Here is an 11,828-nt window from a genome sequence, read left to right on the forward strand (position 1 = left end):
TCAAGATGAGAAGAAAAATATGTATGATATAAAGAAAGGACAGGGCCTTCTATAAAATATTACAGGCAGAACCTGTCATCATTCTTTCTGCACCGCCACCCATCTTACACCCAAAAAAGAGAAAACATTCTGGCCCTAAACAGCTACCCACTGTAAATTGCATATTTAATGAAGGCTATTCATAAAGGTTCCCATGCCTTCTTTTAAAAGCAAGCTCCCAGGCCAGGTGCAGTGGCTTATGCCTGTAATCCCAGCACTCTGGGAAGCGGAGGCAGGTGGATCACTTGAGCGTAGGAGTTAGAGACCAGCCTGGGCAACATGGAGAAACCCTATCTCTACAAAAAAATACAAAAATTAGCCGGGCGTGGTGGCACACACCTGTAGTCCCAGCTACTTGGGAGGCTGAGGCAGTAGGATTGCTTGAGCCCAGAAGGTCAAGGCTGTAGTGAGCTGTGTTCATACCACTGCACTCCACCCTGAGTGACAGAAGGATACTCTGTCTCAAAAAAAAAAAAAAAAAAAAGCAAGCAAGCAGGCTCCCATACATATTTACATTTTACATAAATGAAATGTTATGATGCCTAGATTTTGCTTCAAAATAATCTCATGCTGTTAGGAAGGGGGAGCAGGCAGAGATTACATCCCATTCATCATTGGTTGATAATTGTTATAGACAGATCATGAGGACATAAAGTTTCTTTGTATTACTTTTCAGCTTTCACATTTTTGAGCATTTCCGCAGAGGTTGCAAAGCTAAACACACATTTATCAGGCCATCTTGCAGTTATTGGTGGCCATATGCAAAACGTATTGTCTGGGGGTGCAATACATAGGTTGAAAGGAGGAACCATATGGCCAACATGCTAATTAAGGCAGAGCTGAACAAATGCTAAAGCATGACTCCTCATGGCAGTCGATTTCCTACAGTACAAACAGAATGATTCCCAACACTACCTGCTATAAGACACATATGTTTACACTATTGTTCAGTTGGGTTTTCAATTATGTGCAACCAAATACATTCCTACCCTGTTCAGGAAGATAGTCAATGTCTCTCTAAGAGAACCCAAGAGGGATATGTGTGCTGGTAAATGTTTAACGACCAGCTCTCTGAAAGGCAAAAAGGAAAGACCTGATTTGTAGTATTTACCAACTTCCATGGAGTAAACACTCCCACTATGACTAAGGTCAAGTTATCAACAGATGTCACCAAATGTAGGATTGGAAAGAAATGTGCACAATCATCTTGTACCAGTACAAACCAGCTCTGGCACATCACTGAATATGTGCTACCTACACTTCTCAGGAACCCAGACTCAAGCAATTTGCTTAGAAATTGCCTATAACCCCATAGACAAACAGCGTTGGAAAAGGGGGTGGTGTGGCATAGAGAAGAGGGATAGGAAAGAGGAGGGAAATGGGAAAAGTGTAAGTTCTTTGGAGTCTGTAATTACTTACCAAACTGGAAAACATTAATTTTGACCCATAGCTTTCTTCAGGGATTAAGAACTTTAGAATTCTAAGATATTAACAATGTGGGAAGTGTTTTGCAGTATTTATTTATTCCGTTTTACTCCTAAATTTAGTCTCATAACCATCATGTAATCCTAGAATGCAGGTGTACCCTTGTTTAACACTTAAGAACATACATGACATTTTTTGGCGGGGAGGGTATCCATCCCCTCAAGCATTTATTCTTTGTGTTACAAACAATCCAGTTATATTCTTAGTTTAGTGTTTTTTGTTTGTTTTTTGTTTTTGTTTTCATTTTTGTTTTTTTTTTCAGAGTCTCACTCTGTCACCCAGGCTGGAGTGCAATGGCACAATCTCGGCTCACTGCGAAAATCCGTCTCTACTAAAAATACAACACCACCAAAATAGCCGGGCATGGTGGCATGCACTTGGGGTCCCACCAGCTATTTGGGAGGCTTAGGTGGGATTGCTTGAGCTCAGAAGATTGAGGCTGCAGTGAGCCATGATTACGCCACTGCACTCCAGCCTGGGCGACAGAGCAAGACCCTGTCTCAAAAAAAAAAAAAAAAAAAAAAGTGGCTATCTGTGAGGACTCTTCTCACTACAACCCCACGCAGTCTGGGGTAGAGCAACAGACAGGGCAGGTTTCACTTAGTGGCTGTTGGATCAAGACCTAAAACCATGGCTAATGTGGTCGTTTCTATAATGAAAACAAACACAGTAGCTTGTTTTCTTTTTTTATGGAATTCATGCCCCTAAAAATAACAACAAACCCCACAGAGACAGCATGTGAAAAATATTATCAATTTTCACATTTACTCCTTAGACTTGGTAGTTTTCAATTTTAAGAAAAACAACTCAGATCCCTGGCACTTCAGTTGCACTTACAGATAATTGCTTGTAAAATGAAAAGGGCACAAAGAAAATTAGAAGCTTCTAAAAGAGGAAACTGAAAATCCTTTAGAGAAGATAATCATTTTCAATAATGGTCATAATTATTGCTAAAGGATACTCTCTGCTTAGCAAACTTTTCATTTCCTACTTGTATTTCTCTCTGCTTAGCAAACTTTTCATTTCCTACTTGTATTTCTCTCTGCTAAACTCCAACTTCTCCCTCAGAATTACTAATGTGCTCCCAAATGGAAAAAATGTGGCCATTACAGCAAAAACCAAGTGGCTCATATGACTAAATTAAATATGTTTTATCCCTACCAGACTCAGGAGTGATTTTTAGGACTCAATCCTTGGTCTCTTTACCCCAGGGCCCTGGATGACACCAGCCAGAGGAGAGTGGAGTTTTAGTAAGGAAGTCTTCACCTTGACAGTGCAACTGCTATCATGCAAACACCTGGGGAGGCCCAGCCAGCTGACAAAAGGAAAGTTTTCATGTGCTATAAAGGAAGGTTAAGAGGAGTGAGAGAGAGGCAAGAATGAATAAGAGGCAATTGAAGAATGTGATACTTTGAGGAAAGACAGGCTTGGGGAGGAGACTGAATGGAAGGTGCTAGTAAATGGAGAGGTTTTAGAGACTGAATGAAGTGACAGCAGACATAAAAGTGGGCTATGAGAGATGAGTGGACTCAATCCAAAGTAAAAGTAGTCTATTATGTAATGAACCAGGCTGCTGCATACAGAGGGGCTGAAGAACAATGGGCTTGCATGTTTCATCGAGTAGAGTAGAAAACTGTCTGCCTGAAAACTAGGCAGAGGCTTTATGGGAACTGGGGACCGTCCTATGGGTGTTATGCAGCTACCCTAGGCCTTCTGGGTAGGCCCTGATCAAAGGGTACCAACTGTGCCCAAGGATATCCAGTATGCACCAGAGGACATACTGGTGGCCTAAGCCATCTCAGAAACTGCTCAGTCCCATGATGCCCAGGGCCCTGTAGCAGCAGTAAAATCTCAGGTATAGAAAATAATTGTTGCATCAGGTCAGCTTCTGTCTGGTGCTTTCATTACCACCAGTGATTCTTTCCTAATGCAAATCAGTAGACCTTCTCTGCATCAAAAAGACTGGAAGGAAAGCAGGGGTGGCACATTAGTATAAAAAATTCTTACTGGGCATGGTGGCTCCCCCTGTAATCTCAGCACTTCGGGAGGCCAAGGCGGGTGGTCAGGAGTTTGAGGCCAGCCTGGCCAACTTGGTGAAACCCCTTCTCTACTAAAAATACAAAAATTAGCAGGGCATAGTAGCGTGTGCCTGTAATTCCAGGCTACTCGGGAGGCTGAGGCATGAGCATCGCTAAACCTGGGAGGCAGAGGTTGCACTGAGCTTAGATTGTGCCACTGCACTCCAGCCTGGCCGACAGAGTAAGACCCAGTCTCAAAAAAAAAAAAAAATTCTGTGTGTCTGTGTCTTTCTTTCCTCAAAACTAAGAGCCTTAAAGCCTTATGTTTGCAGATGAGCTAGCCTAATCACCTTTTTGGAGCATCCATGACTGTGGAATGAATGCATACCTTGTTTTTAAATTTTTAGGTGAAGCAAGTATTCTGTGGGGTGGAAAAAGGTGGGATCAGGGGTTTTAGGCAAGATTATGAAGGTACCTTTCAAGTATTTGGGGACTATGTTGCTGAAAACATACAAGTATTAAGCCTTTCACGTTACAGATGGATCCAGGGTTGGGGAATATGCCTTTTGAGCTATTTCCCAAGGGTCAAAAAAACCTGAGGCTCAGAAATTTACTAGCTCAGCAAACAAGATTCCAATCTACATAGGCCAAGGTTTCGGTAATATTGAAGTGAAGAAGTTCTCCCAGTTATCAATGTATCATCTTTTAGTTCCAAATTCATCCATCAATACGTGCTCTGTGATAATGGACAGAATTCTTTAGAACATTCCAAAATGAAAATGCTGAGCTTTACCAGTAGAGGGCGATGGAAGGACATTGCAGGAGAAAGGGGCTCTGCTGTTTCATGCAGCTGGTACTGTGGAGTGGGTCAGCGGTGTGGATATGAGGAAGTCTGGGGAAGAAGTATGTGGACAGATGACTCAGAATGGACACAGACTGTGAAGGTATCAGGTAGACAAAATTATGCACCCTGTCAATGTCAGTCAGCTTCTTTCTCTAGCCATCTGAGTGCTTGCCCAACAGGCCTGTGGACAAAGTGAAAGTGGTGGCAGAGATGGAAGCTGGGCACAGGCAAAACAACATGAACCTCCCCTCATGAAGGCTGGCCCAGCTAAAGCTATCTTGAGGGCCTAACCTGCTGATGGCAGTGATGAACACTGAGCCCCAGATATGGCACCATTCCTAAGATGACCAACCAGCCACCTACTGCCAGACTGACTACACTGGACCTCTTCCACCACGGAGGCAAATATTTGTCCTCACTAAAATAGATACATAGATCTGGGTATAAATATAGATATGGGTTTGTCTTCCCTACTAGTAATGCTTCTCTCAGCACCACCATCCATAGACTCACAGAATGTCCAATCTTCCATCATGGCATTCCACACAGCCCTGAATCTTATCAGCAAAGGAATTCATCTCACGGCAAAAGAAGTGTGGCAAAGGTCTCATACCCATGGATGTAACTGGTCTTGTGACATACCTCATTACCCAGAAACAGCTGGTCCAACTGAAAGGTGGAATGGCTTACTGAAGACTCAGCTGCAGTGCCAATTAGAAGAAAACATCCTGACTGGACGGGATTCAGCTCACAGGATGCAGTTTGTGCTTTAAATGTGAGACCACAGTGTGGTGTTATCTTCTCATCTTCTCCATACCCATAATACATGGGCTAAGAAATCAGCGAGTGGCAGTAGGGGTGGCTCCTCTCACGATTACACCTAATAACCTACTTCCTGAATTTTTGCTTTCCATTTCAGGAGTTTTGAGCTCTGCTCGTTTAGAGATACTGGTTCCCAAGGTGGGGATGCTTCCACCAGAGGCACGACAGTATTTCCACTGAATTGGAAGTTGAAAGTGCCATTTGGCCATTTTGGTCTCCTTGTGCTGCTGGAAATACTGGCATAAGGAGGGGTTAATCTACTAGTCATGGATCCTGATTACCAAAGAGAAATCAGGTTGCTGCTACACATTGGAGCCAAGGAAGACTACGGGTCAAAACAACAACAACAACAACAAACAAATCTGGACTTTGGTAAAGAGAGGCTTTATTTGAAGGGACCGTTGAAATAGGAGAAATGGGACTACTGTGGTAGGGATAACCCTCTGACCATAATATCTGCAAGTATCTCAAAAGTCAGGTACAAAGGGTTTTTCTTTTATAGGAAGAATTAAGGCAGGCCAGAAATAACCAGATACAAGGGCATGAAATGAGTATGTGGCATAATTGGACAATCAATCAAAGATATCTTTCTTGGCCGGGCACAGTGGCTCACGCCTGTAATCCCAGCACTTTGGGAGGCCGAGGCAGGTGGATGATTTGAAGTCAGGGGTTTGAGACCAGCGTGGCCAACATGGTGAAAACCCATCTCTACTAAAAATACAAAAAACATATCTGGGCAAGGTGGCACACACCCATAGTCCCAGCTACTCAGGAGGCTGAGGCAGGAGAATTGTTTAAACCCTGGAGGCGGAGGTTGCAGTGAGCCAAGATCGCATCACTGCACTCCAGCCTGGGTGACAGAGTGAGACTCCGTCTCAAAAAAAAAAAAAAAAAAAAGAAAAAAGTCTTTCTTTTTGGTCAGCTGATTTTCCTGGAGGGATCATTAAGGAAAGGAGGGGCTGTTCTGCATTGTGATACTTACTCAGGCTGAGAGTGTGGGTCAAAGTTCAGGGGCCTGTGGAGAGGGGAGAAGCCAGACTAAAGTTTGCACAAGTCAAGTTAGTTGGTATTTTGTCCAGATTGTTCAGTAGGGACAACCAGGTCAGTTCAATTTTGATACGGTTTCACTCTGTGTCCCCACCCAAATCTCATGTTGAATTGTAATCCCCAGTGTTGGAGGTGGGGCCTGATGAGAGGTGGCTGGATTATGGGGGTGGTTTCTAATGGTTTACCACCATCCGCTAGTGCTGTCTTGTAATAGAGTTCTCATGAGGATCTGGTTGTTTAAAAAAGTGTGTGGCACCTTCCCCTTCATTCTCTCTCTCCTGCTCCACCATGTGAAGGTGTGCCTGCTTCCCCTTTTGCCTTCTGCCGTAATTGCAAGTTTCCTAAGGCCTCCCCAGCCTTGTTACCTATACAGCCTGCAGAATTGTGAGCCAATTAAACCTCTTTTCTTTATAAATTACCAAGTCTCAGATAGTTCTTTATAGCAACGCGAGAACAGTCAAATACAAATTTATATGACAAAGAATGGGAATTTGGAGAGTCTGTGTCTGGCCTTGTCATCAGTAAGTAAACAAGGAGGTCATGCAGCACAACTCATATGGAGAAGCATGATTCTTTGCAATAAGTCATTTCCTGGAGCACAAAAGGGTGAGAGAATTCATCACTGTTTTCTAGTGTCACAGGGTCACTCAGGTCAAGTTCCACATTGTCATCTGGAACCCAGGGGAGTCTCTGGGGCACCTCTTAGTACTTCCATGCTATATTAGTTTTCTATTGCTGCTGTAACAAATTACCACTAAATTAGCAGCTTGAAACACAAATTTATTATCTTATCATTCTGGAGGTCCTAAGTCAGAAATAGCTCCTACTGGGCTAAATCAAAGTGCCAGAGTGGCTGTGTTCCTTCCAGAGGTGCTAAGAGAGAATCCATTTCCTTTCCTTTTCCAGCTTCTAGAGGCCACCCGTATTCCTTGGCTCATGGCCCCATCCTCCATATTTGAAGCCAGCAATGTCAAGCTGAGCCTTCCTATGATATCATCTTTCTGGTTCTTTCTCCTTCTTCTACTTTTAAAGAACCTTTGTGATTACATTGGGCCCACCCAGATCATCCAGGATCACCTTTCTTTCTCTTTTTTCCCTCCTTCCTTCCTTCCTTCCCTCCTTTCTTTCTTTCTTTCTTTCTCTCTTTCTTCTTTCTTTCTTTTATGGAGTTTCGCTCTTGTAGCCCAAGCTGGAGTGCAATGGCGCGGTCTTGGCTCACTGCAACCTCCACCTCCCAGGTTCAAGCAATTCTCCTGCCTCAGCCTCCAGAGTAGGGATAACCTTTCATTTTAAGATAAGGTGATAAGCAGCCTTAATTCCACCTGTAATTTCCCTTTGCCATGTAACATATCATATTCCGAGATTCTGGGGATTAGGATATGGATATCTTTGAGAGGGCCATTATTCTGCCAACCACATTCAGGATATTATGTCTGTTGGGGATTAGGATGGGCTTCCACTCATTCAAAGGAAGTATGTCATTTGGTAGGGACATAGCATTGTCTTTTGGGGAATACAAGAAAGTGTTTTTCCTGATGTTTGGATGATAAGTAGGGATCTGGCAATAGGAGTTTGTTCCTGTGTATTTGTCATGTCCGTAGTCACCTCCGCCCTGGGCAACACTGCCCATCTGCCAGCCTTTCTCCTGTTAAATGTCGTTTAGCAGGAATGACATCATTCATGCACTGACCAACTTTTCAAGTACATGCTGTTGGCTGTTGTGGGGACAGATGATGAGTGGAATTCAGCACTGATATGAGAGTAATCAGTGTATATGATGAACACAATGTGTAGTTCCTAAATCCTGAATGACCTCAACAAGGATTACTGTATTCATCGGATAGCCTATTGAAATATTTAATGAGACCATTATATGAATTGTAGAGGTCACTGGACATGTTAAATGGCAATGTGGTAATACAAACGGAAAACTCCCAGTGGGGTGAGAGTTTATCAGTGTTCATTCCTCCATATTGGTCACCTGCCATGAAGATGACAACACTGGGGTAGGTGAGAAAGTACAGTTAATCTTCTGTATCTTCAAGTTCCACATCCATGGATTCAACCAATCATGGATCGAAAATATTAGGAAAAAAGAATAAAAAATAACAAAACAACAACAAAAAATATGAATAATCAATACGGCACAACTATTTACATACAATTTACATTGTATTAGGTATGATAACCAATTTAGAGATTATTTAAAGTGTATGGGAGGATGTATATAGGTAATACACAATTATGCCATTTTATACAAGGGACTTGGCATCTACAGATTTTGGTATCTGCAAGGTGGGGGTGTTCCTGGAACCAATGCCCCACAGATACTGAGGAATGGCTGTATACATCATATACAGGTAGGAAAGTGCAGAGATATCATATTTCTATTCAACAGTGGCTCGGCTCTTTAGATTGAATTACTTTCTAAAAGATACAGCAAATGAGAGGTTTTTCCAAGACTTAGCTTTCCTACTAGTTTTGCAGAATATTTTGTGGTTTGTGGTGGATAAATTGATACAGACTTGAAGAAACCAGAAGTGAATTACATTATATTCATTTCTGAAGAATTTCACAAAGTTATAAGTGAGTTGTATAACCTCTTACTATTGTCTCAATGTAGGCACAAACGCCACTTTATTTCTTCATGTTGGATTTGTTTCACTGGGACACTGTTTTGTGGAGAATGTAGATGGGGTGTCACTTGCTCTCCTACACACACAATTATGTTATCTTTAGCATAAGTAGCAGTCTCCCTGGATACAAGAGACCATTAATCAGCACATCCTCTCACATTAGTTAAATGTAAGTGAGCAATCTAAATATTCTCAGCCAGGTCTTTAGTGATCACTCAGCTTGGTGGGGGTTTGGTCACTGTTCTTGATGGCTTACCTCCTATTTAGAGGGCAGAGTTTTAGGTTCTGCTTTAGTGCCACTGTGTGTCGTAATATGAGAATGAGGCATTCCACATGTTATACCATTGGTAGACTTACCCTTTCACTTGAGATGCCCTTTTCCGACATGTCTGAATTCTGTGCAACTTTCAAGGCTTAACTCAGTTGCCATGTCTGTCTTTAAGCTTTCTCTAATGAACCCAGGCCACAGCAATCTCCTTCCTCTGGAATTTTATCATTCTCGATGTCTTTTGCCTCTCTTTGGCACTGTATGGTGTCATCAGTTATATTTTCATGTATACATCATAGACTCAAAGGGTTTGACTAAATTGATTGATTACAGTCTGGTCTAGAGGGGTAGCACTGGGAATGAGTGAAAAAGAAGAGACAGATGATTGATTGGCTATATGGTGGTTGAGAAAGAGGGTGGAGTTTAAGTTGATGCTATTATTTCAAGGTTCGTAGCCCCACTGACAGAAATGAATCAAGCTTTCTATTCTCAGCTAGATTATCCACCTTTTGTCTGCTAGTATAGATGAAGTACTCAATTAATCCTTGTTGAGGTTAATTGAATTCACTTCAACTGGAACCTTTTCTCTATCTTTTTGGTATTGGTCCAAAGTCTCAGTGTAGTGCTCTCCATGCCATTCTCTCATATTTGGGCTTGTTCTTGCCAGACGTTGCAGAAAATGGTATTCATACAAATCTGCCATCCCATGTTCCTTATTCTCTGCATGTATCCTATATGGGTAAATCGTGTTCACTACCACACCCTCTGATACTCACAGACTCTGTCCTGATGCATCTCTCAATGCCCCAACTTCCTTTCTCCCTCCTCCTAACCATTTTTCTTTCTACCATAGGCTTAATTTGGAGGAGAAAACCGTCTCACCTCATGAACACTGAGTATTGTATCTATCCAGGGCTTTTCCCTTTGCCAATGGGAACACTCCCAAGTGATATCTTCCTAATGGGGAATTTTAAGCACTAGCAGGATGATCGCCTAAAGAAGGGGTTGGCAAGCTTTGTCTTTAAAGGGCCAGATAGTACATCTTTTAGTTTTTGTAGGCCTTTTCACAACTACTCAACTCTGCTGTTGTAGTTAGACAATATCTAAATGAATTATTAGGCAATATTTAAATGACTGATATGGCTGTGTTCCAATACAATTTAATTTACAAAAACAGACAGCAGACCAGATTTAGTCCACAGACCATAGTTTGCTCAACTCTAGTCTACAGTCTTAATTTTTAGCATTTCCACTGTCTGAAATAATAACAGAAAAGCAATGGCCATTTCTTGCCATCTACCTATCGCTCCTTATACGTATCCCATATACGCATATGCATGTGTGTGTGTGTGTGTGTGTGTGTGTGTGTGTGTGTGTGTATCTTGCATTTCAGTGACAGGAAACTTTGTGATGTGCAGAAAAGGCAAGGGAGTATGTTTTTCCCTGAGAACCTTGGCTGTGAATGTTACAGATGCTAGCATTCCAGACAGAACTGCACAGATGCCTTAGAGAAGCATCAGGGGCTGGTTATGCATAGAAGTAGAATTAAAGAAGGAAAATTAGGAAGAATGTCTATCAGAAGAAAATGCTCATTCTTGGAAAACTTCCAATTTTATGTAGTAAGTTTTATGGACTGGTGTAAGACAATCATAGTTCTTGCAATAATGAAACTGAATAGCTGTTTGAGAGTTTTTCTAAGCAGCCTAAGGAACAATTTCCTCAAGAAGTGGGTTTTTGTAGGTTTTTTTGTCCTTAATATTGTCCAACTGAAATTTTTTTCCTAAGAATCTGCTTATCCTGTAATGATTTAGGATTATAACACAAAACACAGTGTGTTTTAACAAAACTGACCATTTTGTTCATGCTTTTCTTAAGGCACTCTGAGTTTCTGGACTTAAATAATACATGTGAGGATAAGTTTTATGTGTCAACTTGGCTAGAATACAGTCCCCAGTTATTTAATCAAACAGTAATCTAGGTGATGCTGTGAAGGTATTTTGTAGATATGGTTAACATCTACAATAAGTTCACTTTAAGTAAAGGAGATTACTCTTGATGACGTGGGTGGGCCTCATCCAATCAGTTGAAGGCTTTGAGAGCAAAACCTGAGTTACCAGAGGAAATTTTGCCTTAGGACTACTGCAGTTTCCAGCCTGCCTGCTTGCCTTGTGGATTTCAGAATCAAGACTGCAACACTGACTCTTCATGAGTCTCCAGCCTGCTGGCCTGCCCTACAGAATCCAGACTGCTAGCTGTATTAGTTAGGGTTCTCCATAGAAAAAGAACCAATAGGAAAGAGATAGATGATAGATAAATAGATGATACATAGATAGATAGACATTTATCATAAGGGATTGGCTTATGTGATTATGGAGGCCAAGAAGTCCCATGATCTGCCATCTGCAAACTGGAGGCCCAGGAAAGCCAATGGTGTAGTTCCAGTCCAAACCCAAAGGCCTGAGAATGAGGGGAGTAAATGGCATAAATCCCAATTTGAGTCTGAAGCCTGAGAATCAGGAGCAATGATGTCTGAGGGCAAGAGACCATAGATATCCCAGCTCTAGCAGAGAGCAAATTTGCCCTTCCTGTGCCTTTTTGTTCTATTCAGGTGCTGAACAATTTGGATGATGCTCACATGCATTGATGAGCATCATCTTTTTTTTCGTTTT

The sequence above is a fragment of the Hylobates moloch genome, unplaced genomic scaffold (assembly GCF_009828535.3).
Source record: "Hylobates moloch isolate HMO894 unplaced genomic scaffold, HMol_V3 SCAFFOLD_7, whole genome shotgun sequence".
In the NCBI taxonomy this organism is placed as follows: Eukaryota; Metazoa; Chordata; class Mammalia; order Primates; family Hylobatidae; genus Hylobates; species Hylobates moloch.